The 22493-nt window shown below is 41.3% G+C and overlaps 1 protein-coding gene across 1 annotated transcript in view; it reads left to right on the top strand.

Moving 5' to 3' along the window:
- The window catches only part of LOC306805847 (cytosolic carboxypeptidase 6-like), a gene marked incomplete at its 3' end in the record, with an annotated part of 269622 nt that overhangs the window by 129871 nt on the left and 117258 nt on the right, over positions 1 to 22493 (top strand). The window lies entirely within an intron of this gene.

Below are 22493 nucleotides of genomic sequence, written 5' to 3'. Positions count from 1 at the left end.
TGAGAGACCCTCCCTCCCTGCAGGACACCAGGGCACAGCGGTGCCTTCTGCCACAGGGAGCGTCTGAGGTGCAGAATGAGAGTGAAATGAAGTTCAGCTCGGATTAACTATGAAATAATTCTGAAAGCAGGGCCTAAATTTGGTCGAGCTGCTCTCATGCTCTGAGCTGGATTGAAAACAGCAGGCCCCCCAAATTGAATTAGGGAATGGCAGTGATGCTTAATCCGGGGCTCTGGCAGTGCTGGCTGTGTGGTGTGCAGTGCAGGGGGGGAGAATATTTTCAAATATTCTATAAACACACACTCATGCTCACTCAGAGAAGCAGAGGTGTTCTTGAAGGTGAAATCTTAGCTAATCAGAGGAGATGGATTGTGGAGAATATGGAGAAGAGGAGTGGGAGGGAGGCAGACAGCTATTGAATGTTTGACATCAAAGCGCTGAAGGATTATTGAACGTGGCACCTAAGTAAAACTGCTGAAAAAAAAAAAGGAGGAAAAAAAAAGTAAAAAAATCACTACCAAAAAATGAGAGGAGACTTTATAGATTATTTTTTTTTTTTCATTACGGGATTCCTGTTATTTGTCCTTTCTTTCTGCTTCTCACAACGGAGAAAGAATTTGAATCTTTAAGTCCCTGAAGTTTTGTTAATTTTTCCTTTTGTTTTTTCTTTCTTTTCTTTTTGTTTCTGTGAAAAATGACCCGGCTTGCCTTGCTAATAAAGAAAAAGGATTCTTACCCCTGGCTACATCATATATAGGATAAGACTTGCTTTAATTTAACTCCTGGTTTTCCCAATACATCTTAAATGGACTTTTTATCTTCCAGTAATAAATGTACAGAGGAGGTTTTAGGTACAAGGAAGATAGGTTAACAGATAAGATCCTTACATATGGACTGGAATCCAATTGCATGAAAAATATTTTCTTAGGCTGCTAATTGTTTGGCACAGAAATTGTCTTTCTATTCAGTTTCTGCAGCACCTTGCACTGTGCATTGAGCCTCTGACTAAGGCTCCTAATCTCTATTAAAGTGATGATGATTATGATGGAAAGGCACACAAAGGAGCTTTGGAACCTGCCTGGTTGTTCCTCTGTTTTCTACCCCAAAAAGCAAGACAATTTTCCTTCTAGACAATGAAGTGAGCATGCAGACTGTTTTAAGAAGAGATTTTTTCCAAGAATGAAGAGGTTGGGTGCAGAGAAGTACTTATAGCCAGTTAGACAACAAACCCTGGCACTATTAAAAGTCACTGTCACTAAAGTCAAGCTATTCTTGGAGGTAGGGGAAAGTTCTTTTCAGCTTCATTCCATTCTAAGGAAGTAAAAAAAAATCCTGGTAGCTTCCAGCTGTCCTATGTGTGAAGAATGAATTAATTTGCTTTGGTGGCTAAAATGAAAAATCAAAAGAATTGTTTGGTGGGAGCTGATCTGAAATGGAAATATTTTTTTTCCCTCCATCTTTCTGTCTCCTACTCTCCCCAGTGATCAACCTGAGATGAACCAGTTCCAGTTCATTTCTTTCTGCGGGAAAGGAAAGGGAACCTTTTAAACACAAGTGTAACATTTCATTTTCAAGTTTATTTATTTTTTAAAAAATACTTTTTAGATTAGTTTTATATTAAAGTACCAGCAAAGTTCAGGTTGCTCTTCAGAATTCCATTTCTTAGTGAATTAGCTACCCCCCAAATAAACCTTCTTGTCTGGTTTTATCACCCCCTGGTCACACCAGCCTTTCTGTCATTTCAGGGATGCTCAGCAGTGCAATGCAGGATATGGGATTAGTGTTATTTTCAGGCAATACCAGATTCTTAGTCCCTCTGATCCCAGTAATATTGGTATGAAAAGACCATATCCAAAGTGCTGGGACAAAAGGAGGAGACAAGCCAGCTGCCTCAGGGCAGGCATGGGGCTGTCCATGAACCATCCTGCTTTAGCAGTGACTGCTTTTATTAAGTTGTGACAGAGTGCAAGAATAAATCCTGCTTTGAATCCCTTCAGGCAGCTAAAATTTTTAGGTGCTTTTCAGGGGGTAGAGTGTTGCTTTCAGATGACTAATATATGATAGATGGCTGGCTGCATGCACAGGTGACCTGCTGAAGGAGGGCTGGTGTCAAACTCTGTCACATCAGGCATTTTGCATTAGTACATGTCTGTCCTGCCACCCTCTCCTCACCTGAAGTCTTCCCACACTGGGGAATATGAAATGCAGTCAAATGCAAAACCCAATTCCCTGAGAAATTATGTAATAAAAAAACAACCTTCATCCCTCCCATAGCAGACAAGATCTGCTGTGAAGGGCTGTCCACAGAAGACTGGATTGTTTAAAGCAGGAGGAAGTTTGGCTTCATGTTGCCATTGCAGAACAGCTCAGTGCAGGACTTTTAGATGTATTCATTCCCTTAAATCACTTAAGGAAAATTAACTGCCATAAGACCATAAAACCATGTTTTAAATATTGCTGCATAGGAGGATTTTTCTTCTGCTCTGCAGTATAGGAGATAAGCTCTTTCCTTTGAAAAAAAAGTTCATTCTGGAGCAGAGAGGATGAGTGACACAGAAATAAGTGAAGTGGGTATGAGGCACACACACAATACCACAGCTACAGTGATTCCAGCACTGAGTGTTCCAAGGCTGAGTGTTTGCTGTAGTTACTGTATAAAAATAATCCAAAGCACTTGTGGTTCACTGTTCTTCTGGGTTTTACAAAGTGTTCTCACTTTATTTTATTTTTAAAGTGTTTCAGATTCTGTAAGGACCATATCACCCTCAGGAAGGAATGGATGGGTCAAGAAATGGGAGAACAATAGGAAGCTTTTGATCTCTGTGCCACTGATTTTAACATAGTAACTCTGATGATCAGTGTCATTATGTGACCCACATGCAGTGAGGGGATATTCCCAGCTGTTTCTATTGGTACCAGCCTTACAGATAGTCTGAAGTGATAGTCTCCTCTAGATCCTGTGCTGTTGGCTGGGGATATTTCTGTTCCTAGGTACCTTTGCCTGCTCATACAGGAGCAAGCAATGTTTCCCCTGATGACACCTGCTGATGGTTTCCCTGTCTGTGCTGGAGCAGAATTATGTCAGAGCATGAATGTATTGTTTAAACCAACTCAGCTGGCTCTTGTTTGCAGCTGTTAAAGCATGTTCATATGAGCCATTCCAGCACCCTTTAGCAGCAGATTTAGTGAGTGCACTCGGGTCGTGTGCTGTGTCAGCTCAGCCCCCTTCATCTGAGCACTGTGATTTGCCTTTTACTCACGGGGTCAGTGTTATTCTCCCCTCTGGACCTCTGCCTCACTGGGCTCTCCAAATGGAAAACTCCCACATAATAAGCAGCTTCTCAGTGTTTCACCTCCAGTGTGCATTGTGCAGCCTTGTCCTGTGTTTACTGTGCAGGTCCTGCTCTGAAGATAAAACTGTTATCTCCTCGTAGCCTCTTTTGTTCTGCTCATTGCTATACCCCGGGGGCATTGCAGAAGTGTGGATTATTTTGGGGAGGAACCTCTGTGAGAGACAAATGTTTCATCCTTGTGTGGATAGGAAAACAGTTATGATCACACCTACTCATTTGTGATGGATGGTTTAAGATGCCTGGAATCAGATTTGTTTCATGTCATTCAGCAAAGATTGATACCTTCCCTGCCTTGTTTCTACCCTTGCTTCTGCAAGAAAGATTGGGATAGAGTATTTCTGTCATTTGGCTCTCCTAGGAGCTAGGAGACAAGGAATAGGCAGTGACTGACCACTTGGGATGAATCTGTTTCAAGTAATTTGCTCCTCCCAAGTGAAAATGCAGGCATGGGATTCAGGGCTCCCAGCCACTCTCACTGCAACACTGGACTTTGTGTTCTTTCTTCCATGTTTCTTCTATTCTGCCTGTTTTTCACCTCCTGTTGAATTGAACCTAGAGTCCTACAAGCAAATGATTCCTTTGCTAGATGCTGTTCACCTTGTGCCCTGAGTGAGCTGGAGACCCATCCAAAACAAAGAAACCCACTTACCCGGGATGTGCTCCTTAATTAGCATCTCCTTTGTCATGCACTGAAATTTAAATTATTTCTGCAAAGTGACTTTTCTGTATCCATTCCTGACTTTGGTGTGCTTGATGTTGCAGCCCTTGCATACACTTAATACTATTCTGGGTGAAAGATTTCACTGATTCAATGCAAAATGAAAGCCCCAGCATGCTAAACTCTGAGTCATCTGCTGGGCTGGAACCTTTAGATCCACCACACAGACATCTGTCACAAAGGCTGATGAATTAGCTGATAGAGGATGGCAATCTGCTATTGCTGTGGACAGGAGAGAGGGAGGGAAGGAGCCTGTGGGCTTCAGGGGTATCTGCTGACAGCAGCATTAGTAATAAGATAGGATGAGTAAACACAATACTGTAGGCATGGGGAGGGGGTGGTATTTAAAGGTGAGTGACACGTTTTATCTTTTTGAGAAAGTTTTTTAAGATCCCATGTGCAGGCTTAGATTTGAACAAAATCATTATTTTCCAGTCTTCCTGTCTCTGAGGCCTTGCTTTTGATCCAGCTAGGCTTGAGTGGGCAAGCAGTAAAAGTACAGGGAATTAGCCTGGTAAGTCAATGTAACTGGATTCTTCAGCAGATGACTGTGCTCCTCTTCAGAAAGAGAATATATTTGCTTTCTTCCAAAGCTATTGAACATACAGTCCTCTGGGTCTTTGTTGCCACCTCTCCCCAGGCCCTTCTTCAGAGGCTGATGGGTGTCCTCCCAGGGCTGGCTCCCTTTGGAACATTCTGCACCTCACTGCTGCAGGAAGACAGCAGAGACAGCTTGTCTGGGGGAAGAAGACCTGACCTCTGAGTTCCAGCTTGTGGCTGAGAAGCCCTGATAGTAGAAAACAGGTGGGGTTGAAGGCTGGGTGGTGTGTGAAGCAGTGAGCTCCCAGACGGAGGGAAGCACCTTCTCCCCTCTGTAACTCTAGAGCAGCCTGTCCTGTCCAGCCAGGTGCTTTCTCTAGATTCCCCATTGCCAGGGAGTACAACCTTTGTGCTCACAGTTTTCCTTGCCATTTTCTGTTTCTCCCATTCTGGCTCTGTGTTTTCCTGGCTGTCAGGTGTTCTTAGCACTCCAGACCACTTCCCAGCTCTTTCAGAGATGCAGGTTGGGTGCTGGTGCTCCATGAATTCCCTCCAGCACTGCCCCTCTTGGTGCTGCCCTGTTTCAGACACTGTTCAGGCCACCCACTGCCAGTGCTGCTTTCAGCCTACATCTTTTCCAGGCCTCCAGTGGCACCATTTGGAGTGTTCTTTTGAGTAGAGGAGTTGTGACTGTGCACGAGCCATGGTCCAAGTGTGGTGGTGTGGGACTGCTCCACTTTCAGCACATCCAACCCCTCCACTTCCTCCATTATCCTCAACTTTGCAGTGAAACAAATCAAGATTTTTTCTTTTTCTTTTTCTCCTACCCCTGCCATATTTTGAAAGAGGCATTCTGTTTTTATGGAAAACTAGATCACAAAATATAGACTTAAAATCTTGGAACTGATACTTTGCAGGTTGCAATTGCTTTAGAGACCTCACACCATCTCTGCCTTGGGCAGTGCCACATTCTTCACCAGAAAAGTCTACATTTAGAAAAAAATGCAGCTGGTCTCCAAGATGTGTGTGCTTTGCTGGAGAGTGACATGAATTTTATTTTTGTCAGTCCTGTAAAGTGTGTCAATCTTAGAGGCTCTTCTTCCACTCATCTCCTGAAATGATGTTGTTAGTATTACCATCAATGTGATACTGGATAGTTGACAAGTCTAACGACAGATTTTGCAAGGTTTTCACATCAAAACTACATTTAGGCTTCTTATGCTGTAAGCTCTCAAGTAGCATTTTCTAATCTAACATTTGAATGACTTCAAGCAATTGTTTTCTCTTCAAAAATTCTTCTTTTCCCTCATCATCTCCCCTGCTCCTGTTATAAATTGGAGCAGCAAACTGAAAAATATTTCACTGGAAAATTATAAGATCATTCTCATTCTAGCTGAAGCCAGTTTGGATATTAATAAATATTTGGAAAGGCTGTGGGTTGGGGTTTGGTGTTGCTCAGAACTCACTTGTAGCCAAACAGATCAGCTGAAGTCTGCATCATCTGGTGTGAGGAGTCCTAGCAGATTAGCACAGGGTAATGAGCTCTGTAACATCACTCACTGCTAGCAGAGCTCTTGCACTTCCTTCCCCAGCTAAACAACACAAAGTGGTGAATAATAATTTATAACTCAATACTGAGTTTTAACAACCCACTGGGAAGTGATACTCAGAGAGTTCCTCAGACACCTTGGATGTCATTTGTACCTGGTGGTTTTCACTCCAGCATCTAAACAGCCATTGCCAGGCATCATCTTGTGCCAACAATTCCCAGGATAATACAGTATATGTTATTCTGAGTTCTTAGGCAGCATGGCCAACATGCTGCCTATTATTTCTCTCCTCCTGAAACCAGAAGAAGGATCACCTCTGCCCATGCAGTGACAGCCCTGTGGCCACTTGCTGTGGCAATGTTCCTGTTTGATATTGCAGAAATGCCCTGTACCACTTCCTTCCTGCAAGTCCCTGTTGAGTGAAGTGTAACTTTTCAGTATTTTGAAAATATAATTCTGATTTCAGTTCTCTGTTGAGCAGTAGTGACAGCCTTTCTCTCAGTGCTGTAATTTAGCAGTGGGATGTACCGATCATTGTCTGATTCCACAGCTTGTGCTTAGGATTTTGATTCTATTTCACACCTTCCTGTTGGACCAGCATAATCACAGTTACTAATGCTCTAGCTAATTTTCTACTTCTGTTTGAAAGTAATCCCATTAAACTCTGCTCATTGTTAAGTAAGGATAAATTTGGAATCTACTGACAGAAGCAAAGGTGGTGTGCACGATCAGTTTGTTAGCTATGGCATTTTCTGATAAGCAATCTTGAGAGAGAAACAGTTCAGAGGAACTCCTCAGTTCCTTTCATGCAATTTTAACAATTCTTGTTCCTGGAGTAAACATTCTCTCTTGATCTAGCAATATGTTCTGTGTTTATACCTGGTGAATCAGCTTCTGATCTTAGCAACTTTCTTCCCATAGTCCTTTAAACACACACAATATTCAAAGAAACTTGCAAATAGCAGAGCTGATTTTACACTAGAACAGATTATTTGCAGGAGATGCTGAATCTTTGTCACTGGAGGGTTTGATGACAGATATTTATTGGAAAAAGGTTTAGATAGAGTTAATTCCCTTTTGAGGCAGTTGAATGCACTCAATAAACTCTACAGATTTCCTTCTCATCTCCAATTAATCTATTATTTTTGTCCCTTCCCTTTGATTTGTTTTCAGCGTTTAAATCTTCGTAAATATAAATATATATATAAAAGTGAATATATAATTTCTCTGGTCACTTTTAGGAATCATTGACACTGTTAGATGCAGTTCCACCTGCATCTGTGAACTCCTTGTTAAAGTGATAGTCAAGGAAGGGAGTGCTATTCAGGCCAACCAGTGCTAATAGTCTTATTTTTTGCTAAGTGAAATTTATATTTTGAAATTATAAATCACATTTCATCTAAACTAGACAGGCTTTTTGGCTGGTTTTGTTTTGTTTTGATCACACTTGCATGTTCACAATCTAGCTCTGGATGATGCTCCACTGTATTTTTGTCAAATACTCCAGACTCTTCAGGAAACAAGTCTGAAATGTGTCTAGAGCTACCAAATTTCTCTCTGCTTGCACTCAGTCATTGTGCTAATCATACCGTAGTGGTAATCTCTGACACAGGCTGTGCTTTTTTTTGTTGACTAGGGTTTTTTGGTTGTTTTTTCCCTATCCCTTTTGGTAATGTTTTTATCTAGAATAGGACCAGTTTCAGGTAAAACCAATAACACAAAGAGGAATGAAATGTTTTAATCCCAGAGACTAAAATTTTCTTTTTTTTCATTATAATAATGGCCAGCTTTCTTTTGTGCTTGACACTTCTTTCTTCATGACACTCAGACCCTTGCATGAAGCACTGCAGACAGATTGGTGTGTGGCTCGCTATCATACTCCTAGATTAGTGCCCCTTTATTCTGATATTCTCACAGGTTGTGTTAATTCCTGCACACTGTGATGTGGGGTGTCTGTGTGTGATACCACCTACTGCTCTAAACACCTGAACCAGTTTGTTGGGTTTTTTTTCAGGAGTTTGCCATTCTGAGGAATCTCTCTGCTGCTGCTTTTTGTTTGGGGCACACATGTTATGACCTCCACTTTGCAGTGATCTACTATATACCTTATCTTTTCTTCCAGGTGTTTTATTGCTATTACATGGGACTTATGTTGTTGCTTTCTTAGTTTTAGCTCAGCATCTCAGTCTCTTTCCACAGCTCTTTAGGGCCTTTAGTCAAACTCCTCTCTTTTACCTTGGATCAAAATATTATCCATCAAAGCTTTAGTATCCTCTCTACCATCAAAACATGGTTGTATTTTCCTGGGATGTGCCTAGGGGGCTGAATAGAACTCAAATATCCCTCTGAGGAAATAGTGTCTCCTAAAATAGTTTTTTGAAGATGTACAGCCATGTTCTTATTTTTCTAGGGGCATCTGCCAGCACCCTGCTGATGAATCAGAGCTGTCTCTTCAAAGAATTTACCCCTTGCCAATGGAGGAAAATATTCCCTTGATATAATGCACATATTTTTTTTCTTGGACTGAGTATACAAGAGCGGTTCAGTACAGATTCTTTTCTCCTTCTCTTGCATCTTCTTCCTGATTCAACATTCTGTAATTCTTACAGGTGTAGTGTTACCAAATTCCTCTTAGCATCTGCACTGGGGAGAGTGGGGTTTCGAAATTTTTATTTCAAGTAACATTAATCAGGGAGTGGCTGACACGCTCAGCGCTGCATTGAGAGTTTCCTCGGGTCTGGGAGATATCATTAAGCTCCTCCTCAGTAATTCTGGTTTCATGTTTCTCCTCCCCTTCTCAGTTTTTCAGTGAGACTCAAGAGTTAGAGATTTTTTTTAGCCACTTATGAAAAACTCCCTTTTGCGTCTGCTCCTTCCCCAAGTGCTTCTCTGAAGTGGGTCAGAGTCAGGGTCACTGACAAGTCTGCTTCAGTGCTTGCATTTGAACTGCTGAGCACTGAGGAGAATGAGCTCCTGCACAATGCAGCACTCAATTCCAGCTGCCTCCTGCCAGAGCTTCACTCACAGGATGCAAGTGAGAAAGTGGAAAGGCCTGGAATGAGCTGATCCATTTTATTTTTCCCACTTCTGAAGGTGTTGGGACCATGCCCTTTGTTCAATTTTCCTGGGATTGCATTTGCCTTTTAAGACACAGGGGCAAAGTCACTGCCAGAGCTTTTTTATTTAATACAAAAGAGCTCTTAGTATTCAAAAATGATTTAGAGACAGCTGGCCAAGTGTTTGACCTAACTATGTCTGCTTGTGCTTTTCTACTGGTGCAAGATAGCAGTAATAAAGCCAGTGGACAATTAGCCCAGTGTATGCAATGTAGATGGGTAAAGTGAAATGCTGATTTTAAATGAGAATATTGACATAATAGCATCTCAATCAGGGAGCATTGGAATAGCAGTGTAAAATTATACACTAATAACAGAGGAAACCAAGCCAGCAGAGGAGTGACATTATAGTTCAAAGAAAGATCAGAAGCAAAAAAGAGAAAAGGAAAGAAGAAGAAGTAAAAAAAGGCAGGGAGTGGAATTGTATCAACAAGTAACAAAAAAATCCCACAATCTCTGTGCATTAAAATTTCATGTCAAAATGGGATGGTAGCACTAAGCATCTTTAGATTCTGATGCATGCTCAGAATTACCACAGAAGCAATGAGGACTCAAAGAATGTAATGACAGAGCCTTATTAAGGGTCATGATTAAAGTATAAATGTAGAAACCACATTTATACACTTTAAAAATGACATTTTCTGGAAGCAAGAAATCAAAGAACCCGAAAGAGAAGAGCAAGTTTTTAAAACTTATCCCTTAGTAAGCATGGTCTTGATCGAAGATGTACCTGTCATAGAAGCATTCCATTAAAATAAATATAAACATGATCAAATTCATCATTCCTGGTAGAATATGAAAGCCAAAAAACCTTAGAATGGCACATACTTCTGAAAGGGGGCCATTATAAAATGGAAAAGAAATCTAAAAGCTAAAAGGGCAATACAGAACAAAGTAACACTTTGGGAGGACATGGCAGCTGTATATAAATCACAATTTTAATATGCATTTTTGCAACTTTACCATTAGAGAGCAAGAGTGTTACCCCTACTTGAAAAACTTCACAACTTTATATAAAGGTTGCATGAGAAGTTAGCAAAGGGGATTATTAGACAGAAGAAGGTCATTAGCTTGAAAGGACACCCTTTGAAGTCTTGCCCAAATGAACTAAGAAAAAAAAACCTAAAAAACCCAGTACACTCTGGCAAGTTAAATGCAAACCCATAATAATAGCGGACAAAAACAATTTTGAAGAATAACTTGCTAAAGGCATAAAAACTAATAATAAAAACTTTTTCAAACACATCAGAGGCAAGAAGACTGCCTGAAGGTCTATAAGGTTGATAGATGATCAAGATGTAAAAGAAGTGCTCAAGGAAAATAAGTTTTTTGCAGAAAAGCTAAATGAGTTATTTGCTTTGGTGTTCACAGTGAGGAGCCTAAAGGGAATTCCCAAATTAGAGCTGCTCTTTATGGGGGACAAGTCAGATAACATGGATAACAGTGGTTTAATGGGAGCTTTCATTTTTGAAAGTGGAATTTATACATCTGCTAGCCTTTTTAGGGGGTTTGATGAGCAGGAAGATAAAGGCAATCAACCTGTTGCCTGTTTTGAATTTCTGAAAAGCATTGGCAAATTTCTAGCCAAATTATTTTTAAGTGAAGACTCGAAGTTCTCTTGGATGATACAAGCTTTTTGTGTTCATTTCTGCTTTTACTTGCACAGTTTCCTTAAGCATCCTGTGCTGCCACATCCAGGGGTCTCTCTGTGGCTGTTCTCTCATGAGCAAAGAAAGCACAGCTCCTGCTTTCTGACAGCTTTTTTACTATTCCCTGATTAAAGCAGAAGGGGTGATGCCTGGACAGGCTGACCTGGAACAGAGACTAGACAGAGCAAAAGGGATAAAATAGGTTTTTATTGAAAGGATACAACTTGCTAAAACCCAAGACATCGGGAGTGGCTGATGGCTGGATTGGCACTATCATGTTTGAGGACAACCAATAGTGGTTGTTCTGCCCAAAAGAGAGGTTTTTTTTCTGTCCTCTGTACCTCTGCATTCCTGTAATTCTGGTGCTGGGGGACATCTGAATCTTAGTGGAGTTACTTTGCAGTGCCATACCAAGAAAAAAAAAAAACAAAAAACAAAACACAAAAACCACAAAAAACACACCAAAAAAAAAAAAAAGTGAAACTCTCTTTTGATGGGAAATATTTACATTCTATATGATTTCCCCAGATAAAAGATAATTATTCTCAGGGGAGGCCATTATATTGTCTTTGTGACAATATGCAGAGGTATAGGATAGGTCCACTGATTTCTTGGCATATGCCATTCCAAAATAGTAATCCCAGATAATCCTGTAGACAGGATTTTCCACTGCTTGTGTTCAGCCTGTGCCTGGTTTATTGTGTCAACCAGAGCCCATGCCTGAGAACAGGAATCCAGTGAGAAAAACAGAGAGACTGCCTAACAGCTGAAAGGAAGGTAACTAATGGATCCAGTGGGGATATTTAGGCAGATAGGCTTTAGTTACAGAGTGAGTAACTAGAGCTGAACAAATAATAGTTTCCCTTCTGCAAAGTATAATAGATATCCCTTATGATTTTGAGTGGCCAGGATATTTTCCTGTTGCAAACTCATCCTATGAGGATTATAACGAAGCAGAGCTGCTTCCAGAGTTGTTATTTTCCTTAAACCTGAAAAACTGCTCTTTTTGTTTCATAGGCATCAAAAACAGTTTAATGCTGGTAGGCAGCAACCCTGCAGTTTTGCATATGTTTTCTTGATCTAGAGCCCAGTTTAAGCTGTTGAATGGGGTCTGTGTCTCTAATGTTCCCTAAGTGCAATTATGAAAAGAAATTGCTTATTTGAATCATTAATCAGTCTCTGGATGGCTGCAAGTTCTTATATTTCATGGCTGGTTTCCATGATGTATGTGACCTATTCATAGCATTGCTCAAGCTGCACTGGAACAAAACTTAATTCCTATTCTTGTTAAAGCTTTTCTGCTGACTTCCTTCACTACTTTATGCTTAGAAACTCTCCCAAACCCAGAGGACCACTATATGCAAACCTGCTGGAAAGGCTCCTCAGACAAGAAAACTGAATTAGTAACTTAAATCTTTCAGGTTAGTGTTACATGGCAGATCGATGTTTCCTATGTGAATGCATTCAGTCATCTCTTCAGAATCTGATTACTATATGCCTTGTGAAAAATCCAATTAAAATTAATGTATTAATTAACAGAAGTTTAATTTTCTTCTTGTCAGGAGATACATCATGATGTTGGAATTTTACCACATCAAAGTTAGCAATAGTCCCTGTCTTAAAAGTATTTTGAAAGCTTCTGCTTGCTGTCTTCTGCAGTGCTGACACCAGTGGATCAATAGGTTTTTAAAAGCAGACAGGAATCACCGTGATAATCTAGTCTGACTTACAAAGTACTAAATATCATCCATCATGGTTTTCCTAAATGGGCATCAAAGTCTGAGCTTCCCCAACTTCTGGTGGCTTAGCTGTTAGAGAAAATGACTGATCTAAAAGAGCTTAGAGGATTTATCTCACAAGAGCATCTGGAATATCAAATCTTTCTCCAAATATCTTCAAAACTCCATTCCTGTGCTGGTAAGGTGGTTTTCTTTAAAAAAATTATTTTCTAAAGAATTATTTCTTTTTCTCTTCAGTACTGGGATCTGACATATAGGAAACTGCAGTGTAGAGCTGGATTACTGAGCTGGGTCATTTTGGTGGCCTGAGCTGCTGAATCTGACCATACTTTATGTGATAAATCTGTCTGAACATGCCAAAAGCCAGGGGTACTTCAATGTGTGAGCTGCCTCCTTTATGTCTGTGGGGCTTGTTTGTGTTCCAGGGTGACTTCTTTAGAGACAACACTGATAATTATTTCATTATTTCTCAAGACACAGGAAGGATCACATTATAAAGACTGATAATCCTTGATTCACATAAATGTACATCTGGGAGATACAGAGAGTTGCTTGAGCATAAACAGCAAAATTTAAGTTAACACACACCATGGACCATATGAGCAGGGAGAAAAAATCAACAATGTGTTTGATAGTGCTGAAAAGGGAGCTCAGCAAAATGCTGTGCTTGCCAAGTTTGTAAGAGCAGTGCAGCTTTGCTCCCTCCTTCATCCTGGTGTTTGGGTCTGGTTTATGGAATCACAGGACACAGGTTTGGGAAGAGATCATCCAGCCCCCCTCCAAGGCAGGGTCACCTGGAGCGGGTTACACAGGAAGGTGTCCAGGTGGGTTTGAGATTTCTCCAGAGGGGGAAATCCATAACCTCCCTGGGCAGCCTGTCCAGGGCTCTGCCCCATCAGTGGGCACAATTTCTTCTCTGTGTTGAGGCTGACACCACTGGCTCTCCTTGGCTGCAAGGACACTGCAAAGTTTGACAGCAACCCTTTATATGTGTTGATGTATAGAATTTAATGGGGGTTTTGGTGCTTTTGCCCAATTAACAACACTCCATAATACATAGTGCTACAGGTATTACCATGTCATCTTTTAAAACAGATTGTCACTTTAAATCTTTTTATTTCTAGGCTGTCCCCTGAAAGTTCAGTTTTAAACTGCAAGACTTGCATTTAGGTTTTGATTTTCAGTAGCACCCTCTGAAATAGGATCCTGTCCTGTCTCATTATATCTTGAAGACAAACCTCCAAAGTTTAAATGCAAGTTAGGAATCAGTTTATGCCCTACTGAAATGCAGTCACCTCTGGAAAAGACCCCATCAGCAGAGCACTATTTGAAGGCTGTTTACTTAGATGTACATCAAGAAAAATCTATTTCTGTTCTGAGTCCAGCTAATCTATTGTTTTGTATTTTTTGAAAATAAACTGCTTTCATCTCAGTATTGGTGTTCTGCTAGGGAATTTGTGGTGGTTTATGACTTCCCCCAAAAAGGATATTCACTGTAGAATTAAATCTCAGCAGGAAGGAGTAGATTTAATCCTCCCTGATGACTTGTAGTCCATGGAAACGTTATTGCCTGTGCTTGGTTGGTGAGTCTGCCCTTCAGGAGCTGGATGTTCTCCTCTTGCTGCAGTTAACTCATGCAATAGAGACAGCTTTTTATTCTGTTTATGTCTCTTGATAATGGCTGTATTGATCTGGCCTGATGTAAGCAAAGGTTCACAGTTCACCCAATGTTGCTAAGGGTACCAGACTATTACTGCCACCAGCAGACACATTCCATCATCCCTCAGCCTCAGTGTGTGAAAGCTGGAGCAGCAGGATGCCACATGTTGGTGACTCAGGAAAATGGCATGTGTCAGAATCTGGCATATGTCACACTTGGATGCTGCTAAAATTAGAGAATATTTTTTGTCATTTTTGTTTTGACTGCCAAGCAATGGGGGAACATTTAAAGGTTAGCCTAATTTTCACTTGTTTGGAAACATAAGTGGCAATGACAACCGTGTGCAAAACCACCTGTGAATTTTGTTTTCAAATAACTGAGCATTCCTTTCTTTTAAAAAATTATCCAAGTGGCTAAAGCTATCCTGAGCCAGGAGTAAGAAGGGTGAGGAAGGTAGGATGCTGTCCAGCCTGACAGCTCTGGGCAAATGACTTCATCATCTCCTTGCCTGTTCAGTTCAACAAGGAATTTTCACTAGAAAGCAAAAGCCAAGAGAAAAGGTTTTGAGCCTGAGTTTTTACTTGTGACAACTCCAAGCAGAGCTGCAGGAGTGAGAGCTGCTGAATCTCCTAATACTGCTGGGGGGGATTGGTTCTTTGTTTAGAAAACAATTTAAATCTGTGTACTTGGTTTTGCTAACACAAGTCCCCAGTTGTCCCTGGAAATAAGAAATAATATTCCAGCTCTTCAATGATGAATATATCTCATCATGATGGAATACTTTGACCTGTTTTAGTCTGATTTTAAAAGCAGGAGGCCTTACACCATGGCTAGGAAGGAGTGGTGGTGAGACAGGAGGATGAACTGCTAGGTCAGTAGGTTGGGGTTTTCCCCCCAGAGTCCAAGGTGGAGGATAGATTAGCTGATTTAAAGAGAAAACTGTTTTCATCTTTTTTCCTTCTTCTCTGAGCTGGAAAATGCTGGTTGCTTGACCCCATCTCATCCTGGTTGTAGTCTGTTAATTCCATTCTCCAAGTGCCTTGGTCACCTTCTAACAGGATTAGAGGAAGGCAGGGAGCAAACTGCTCAGCTGTCCCCTGAGACCTTTGGCAAGGGTGGTTTGGAGTGCTGAAGGAGAAGTGGTGCAAAGAGCCCTGTCCAGCCCAGGTTATTTACACTTGTCATAGTAGAGGGTTGCTCTCTGCAAAACCAAATATTTAGCAGTTGTTGTGTTTTTATTCAAGCTGAGATATACCACTGCTGTATGAGGTGAGATTCTGAACAGAGTGTTGGCAAATTACTTCATTGATTTCAGCAGTTTTGTAATAGCAAAGGGCAATGAAAATTAATATAACAGACATTGTGATTTTATGAGTTATGAGTGACAATAACTTCAAATGCAGTTTGCTATATCTGAAACACAGAAATTCACCCAAGTACAACAATATTTCAGTTTTCATTCTTGTTTTGAGAGTGCCAGTATCTTCCACTGAAGTCAGTTGAAGCTGTAAATGATCACTGTGACTGCTTTTAGCCATGCAGATTGATTTATCACCTGAACCATTAATATCTGTGCTCTGAGAGCAGTGTGTATGTGTGTGCCTATACATATATTACACCTATAGAATGTTTTATACATTGTTTTTCTGTTGATTATGTATTTTGCACAGGAATTTATCTGCATCTCTTCCCTCTGGAGTTCAGAAGTATGATTGGATCTAGTTGTGCTGCAGTTCAGGGAGAGCCTGGAGCATTTGAAATAAAGCTTGGGAGCCATTTACCAGGCTATTACAAAAGCTGTGGCCTGCACTGGGTACCCAAAATGGCCCAAAATGCCAGGGAGAAGCTGCCATCTGGCTTTGCAGGCTGGCCAGCACCAAAAGGGTGTGTGCTAATTGGAGCACAGCCCCTCAGTCAGCTGTGGGGAGCCATCCTGCAGGAACCTGGAGACTGGCTGCAGGAGCTGACAGGAATTTTCCTTCTCTGACTTGTGTGATGCAGGGTTGGATGGGGTGCCCTGCCAGCTGCCACCCTCCTTCAGGAGCTGCAGGGAGAATAAAGCTGCACTTGGGCTCACTGGCTCTGTAGCTCAGCTAATTTTGTTAATAACAAAGTCAATGTCCTCTTGAACCACACTGGGACTTGATGGGGTATTTTAGATTTTTATGCTTTGGACTGGAAATGATAGAACAGACTGTAGACAGAGCATGTTGGATTATCTCCTCCTAAGTGCAGATTTCACCTCACCATAGATTTCTTCAGCTTAGTAGAGTTGTTGTAGTAATCACAGGTATGAAAGGCTGTCACTTTAATAAACAAAATAACTGGCTCTGGTAAACAAGTGAATGCTGTTTAGATGTCTCTGAGCTTTATTATTTTATTACCAGTAAATTCCATTTATTTTAACTTTCCTCTGCTCATCTGAACTAATTGTGTAGACTAAGCTTTTCTCACATTGCTAGTCAGTCCTTTTGCATTAAAATTAGAGAGGAGGAGGGTGAGATACCAAAATTCAGAAGGCAAAGTGACTTATGTTTAAAAACTAAGAATATGGAAAGAGCCAATTTGACTGTAACAGTTTGACATGAGAAATTGTATTTGCAAAAGGAAGATATTTTTAAGATGATCTACTTTTTTCTCCCCCTTCTCAATAGCTTTAAAAATGCATCTGGTAATGGCTTTCAGAAACAGCTCTTGGACAGGATATGTATGAAAAACCTTGCTGAAATTTTGCTGAAGGTACAAAAGGACAAATATTCAGCCAGACAAATGGAGACAGAAGGGCACAGGGAGGATGTTAGCTTTCCCCTGAACTTCTTGTAGCAGTAAGCATTTTAAAGTAATTTTGAATAACCTCATGGAATATGAGTGAAAACAGCTTTACTGTACATTGGGCAATAACTGAGCAGGCTTGACATATTTTGTGAGTTGACACCCTTGAATGTAATAAAGTGCATGGATTGAATTTAGGAGCAAAATAAATAACACACAGGTTATTAAACTCCCTGTGTTATTCATGACCATCTTGCATTTAGCAAAACTTTCCATTCTGAAGTCTGCTGCAAGCTGCCATGGAAAATCTAGTCTGTCCTAGGGGAGCAATGCAGGAGCCCAGGGAATGCCACAGCAGGCACATGGCTGGTTTTAGAGCACACAGAGCCTTGCTGAGGCCTTAAGGTGGTGTGCTAAGAGCACAAAACCTAAGAAATAGCTCATTACACACAGGGGAACTGCTGATTATTCTTATGATATTGTAGGAAGGGGTGACCAGTCTTCCTCTACGATGTCCAGCCAAATGATGAGGAATCTTGAGACAAAAAACTCCACTTGTCTCTTTTCAGAGGTGTGTCAGGAAGAAGAATTAATGACACATTTTGCTTGAGGGGCTGCCTGGTGCCAAGTGGCCTCCACGTATTCAGTCTGGCAGCAGCACTTCACTGCTTGAAGGGATCTTAGAGCTATGTGTGAGGCATAGATAAGGGTGCTTGGGAAGAAATGGCATTTATTCTGAGTAAAGATGGATCTGCAGCCTCCCTACTGGCATATAATCCTTGCAGCTCTGGGGTTATTCCAATCAGCCTTAGGAGATCTCCTCTTAAATCTGGCTGTCATTCAAATGGATTTGGCCACTGCAGCAGTGCTAGGGCCACAGCCAGTTGTGCAGCACACTGCTGTCCCCACCACAGCACAGACACATCACTTTCTGTGTTAAGCTGTACCTAAGGAGCCAAAGGGAGCAGGAAGGTGAGCCTAAGTCCATGGGAGTGGAGGGAAGCAGTCCTGAACCAAATGAAGCATGTTCCTTTGCTAGAAGTATTGGGCATGTTGTGGATGGCTGAGTCCATGCAAGGAAAATTAATTATTGTTGTTGCCAAGCATGTTTGTTTTGTAATTTGGTCAGATTCTGTCCCCTTGTTAACTGTGTGTAAACTTCAAACCTTATAGCTGACACATCTGGGCAGGTAGAACATTTCAGCTCTCCAATTTTTCCTTTCTAATCAATCAGTGTTTGAAAAGTCAGTCTAAAGTTTCCTGTCCATCTCACTCTGGACCAGGTGCTGGGCTCACCCACCCAAAGGCATTTTTTAAACCCTGACAGCGGGAAGAGGAAGGGATCTCATTTTCCCCCTTGTGAAGAGCATCCTTTGCAAAGGAAGGAGCTCTTTTGCTGTAGGTGCTTCATAGGCTTGAAAATGACTTTTTTCACTGGTGCAACAAATGTTTTGTTTTGTGCCAGGAACTGGGCTGTCCCTTTGGACACTGGACGAGCAGATGCCTAATTAGCCCATTATTTACCATGGTTGAGATGGCTGAATTTTGATGAAAGAGACTTTGCTTTAATCATTGATTCATGCCACAGATGCTCATATCATGCATTAGGCTGTTTAACCTTCCACAAATACAGTTGTCCCACGCACCCTTTTATAAATATCCTGGCAACTGCCCTCTCTTCCTGCATTCTCTGTGAGGGACATGCTTGGGAGCTCCCAAATTGGTCCTTAGTGCTGATAATGTGAATACTGAATGCAAGCAGAAGGCACTGAATGGCACCAGGGCACTGGGTGGCTCAGACATGTACTGGCAGCTTTTAGGGAAGGAAAAGATCCCTGTGCTGAGGTGAGAGGGGCTTGCTCTGATTCCTGCCATGCGCTGTCAGCCTGGAAAGCTGAGCTGGAGTATCCCAGAGAACTGGTCTCTCAGGAGATCCCTGTATTTTCTGGGCAGGAGTGCAGCTGTAAACACAGGACATCACTTAGATGGAGATGAGGTTGTTCCAGGCTCCCTTTCTATGGCTCCCAGTGTGGTTGTGTCAGACCCCAACATCCTGACTTGTTTATTTTCTTCTTGGAACGAGTACTGGAGAGTTCTTGAGAAAGGGCAGTGCTTCTCTGATCACTGTCTTTGAGAAGGTGGATCCCCACATGGAAATAGCTGCTCCCCATTTTCTCTTTTTCTTTGGTCTCCACTTCTGGACTGACTGTACTTTGCTATCAGGAAGTCTGAGAATAAATTAGGGATTTCCATGTCAGAGAGAAATTCATCTGTGGTGATGAGCAGGGCTGTGAGCTTAGGGGCTGGGCTGCTCCCTTCATTGTACCCATCCAAGGAGTTTCACAACTTGGGGGATCCTCAAAAACTATTTAAATCTGATGTATGCAGGTGCCAAACTTCTGTAGAAAGTGTATCAGAGCAATTCCCTGATGCTATCTGAAAGCCTGAAGCTTTCAAAGAGTCCTCTTCTTCAGTAATGCCAGGCTTCCCCAGATATGATCCTGAATTCAGGAGTGGATTGTCGCAAATACCCTTCAACAGGTGTCAGTAGGAAAGCAGACCCTTTCTAAAATGCCTTTTCAAATGTGTTTTTAACCCACCCCTTTGCATCTCCCCAAGACACATTGGCTCTCAGGTGCTCTCTGCTTTATCAGTTTCCTGCTGTACATCCAGGGGTTGGAGCAGTGAGGAGCCCAAAGAGGCAGAGCTGTAAAAAGGAGCTGGATAAACATCGATCTTGTTTTAAAATCTGAATAATTGTTGGGTCTGTACTGCTGGGAAGAGAAAAGGAGTTAAAGATTTGCTCTCTGTTTGGTGTGATAAATGGCAAATCCTGTGTAATACCAATGATGGATGTAGCCTGAAAGGTCAAGGGAATTCCCAGCACAGGGTCTGACCTTTATTTTACTCAGTTCTCTGCACTGAGTTTAGAATAAATTCACCAGTTAGAAAGAATCTACCACTGGAGGTTTTATCTTCGTGTTTTATTTTTGAATGAGCTCTTAAAATTCTTCTCAGGGATATTTTTGTGTGTGTGTGTGTGTTTTGTTTTTTCATTGTTGTTGTTGGGGTTTGCGGTTTCTGGTTTCTGTGGGGTTTTTTTTAGTAGCAAGAGAAGGTGAAGAGAAGGGAACATATTTTTTAAATTATTTGGAAGATTTGAGAGGCCAAACAAAGAAAAGACACTTTCTTATTTTGAGCTTTGAGATTAGTCATGCTGCTGCCTGTTTTGGAAAAGTGTTGATATAATAGAGAACCCAATCTTGTGTTAATATGTATGGACTGATATAGCTTTCTCTATGCTGCATAAATCCTTCCAACTGTAATAAATTGGAAATGCTTTATTCTGAAAAGAGCAATTATCAGAATTCAGCATATTTCTCCCCCTCCCTGTCACCTAACTCTGTGCTCTCTTCCAGATCTTTTTTGACTTGCATAAGCCCCAAAGAGAAAAGGATTTATTTAGTGTTGACCAAAGGTTTAGCAGTGTAAGTTTACAGAAATAAGTTAAGGGGAAAACTTCCCTTAGTATGGGGTTGGGTTTTTTTTAGACTTCTGGAGTAGTTTTCCAATTAAAATGGAAAAAGGGATTCATTTTTCTAAATGTCTGAAAACTGAGAAACTGAAACAGAGAAATTCTTTGGATACTTGCTGTGAGGACCATGTTCCACTGTTCAGTTCTGTGGAGATCACTAAGAGGGCATTTTTAGTAGAAGACCCTAAATGAGGGGCTGTGCAGTGGTGGAGATGCTACTGGAGTAGCTCAGGAACTTCCACTTCCATGGGCACTGGTGGGTCCCCACTGTGGGCTGCATGTCAGTGTTGGTAATTCAGCTTGGCTTGGAAGCTGCACTGGGCTCTCTGGAGCTGGTGCACAGCAGCAGCTGAAGCCACCAAGGGAGGACAGAAAGGCAGCATGAAGCTGAAAATGATGCTTATCCAGGAAAATGATTGCACTGTGTGGGTTAAATACAATTAACTGTGGGTTAAATTAGGAGCAGCCCTTTCTCAGGCCATTATGTGTGCACTATTGCCCAGCAATGCCTGTGTGCAGCACCTGCAGGTTCTGCAGGTGAAATCACCTCACAAAAATACAGAAAATATTTTTCTGGACTGCACAGCGAGGCTTCTGGGGGATGTTAAGGTCTTCTTTGGGATGAGGTATGATGTTCCTGTGGCTGCCACACTCCAGAATAGAAAACCCCCAAGGTTTTTAGGAGAGGAGGTAACAATTTTCCTTAGCCCAGCTGGTATTGTTGGAGAAGTGAGACAGGTTTGTCATTGTTTTGTGACGCAGACACTCTGCCAGGAAGTCACATCTTATGAATCACATCTGGTCCCTGGAGAGCCAGGCTGGATTTTCACCTGAGAAACACAGATTCCTAAAATTCTATTTAAATTATGTGTAAACTGGTTTTATAACCAGGTGTTCATAACAATTTTTCCCACAGTTTTGGGGACTACTGAGTGTAACTTACATTTTTCCTGCATAGTTTGGTGCTTGGGAAATAGGATGAAAGGATCATTTTTCTTTTCAAAAAAATGTCCCATGGGTGGCAAAGGTGAAGAGCCCATAACATCTGCTGGACTTTATTGGCTTTTGCTCTTGGACAGATCCTTGAATCCCCTGAGAGAACTGTGGTTTCTCTGCCCCAGTCTTACCCTATGGAGTTTCTAATAATTCAAAGCCTCTGAACATACTGAACACACTCAGAAGAGCAACCCAGCCCTAGAGACCCCAACAGCCTTACCAGTTTGGAAGCAGTCATAATGAAGAACTTTCTTCTTTTCTAGATATCAATTTCAGTTTCCTGTAACTGAGTGTTAACTCTTTGCAGACTCAGGAGAGTTTGTCTCTCAGGAGAAACACCCACCATAATGCCCCTGCAAAGAATCTGAAAAACAGGAAGAATTTCAAATCAGCCCCTTCCCTTTTCTGTTGGTTAATATCTCACTTCTCTTTCAAATTACTTCAAAAACACCCATCTGAGCACTGCAGAAAGTACCACTTTCAGTTGGTACCATCCAACAGACATCATTCCCAGAAAACACTGGGTTGACCTATTTCCAAGAAAACTATGTTGAAAACATCATAGAAGAAATATATTAAAAAAAAACAATCCAAGAAAAAAAAAACCAAAAAAAACCCCCAAAGCAAACAAATGAATTCCTGCCTTTTGCATAGCAATTCCTGGAAAGAATTAACTTTGACCAGTTAATCAGTACTAGCATTTATTACTCAAAATGTTATCCCTTTTGATTTGACAGGCTTGTTTTGGATAATTTGTCAAATATGACCAAAAGGCTCATATGTCTCTCGTTCATTCTGACCTTTCTTACTATTAGGAAATTAATTTCAGAACTGAAACAAATGTATTAGTGTTGTCATTAAAAAA

This window comes from Erithacus rubecula, assembly GCF_903797595.1.
Source record: "Erithacus rubecula genome assembly, chromosome: 10".
NCBI lineage: Eukaryota > Metazoa > Chordata > Aves > Passeriformes > Muscicapidae > Erithacus > Erithacus rubecula.
Note: the sequence above shows the minus strand (reverse complement) of the source record. Positions and strands in the feature narration are given on the sequence as shown.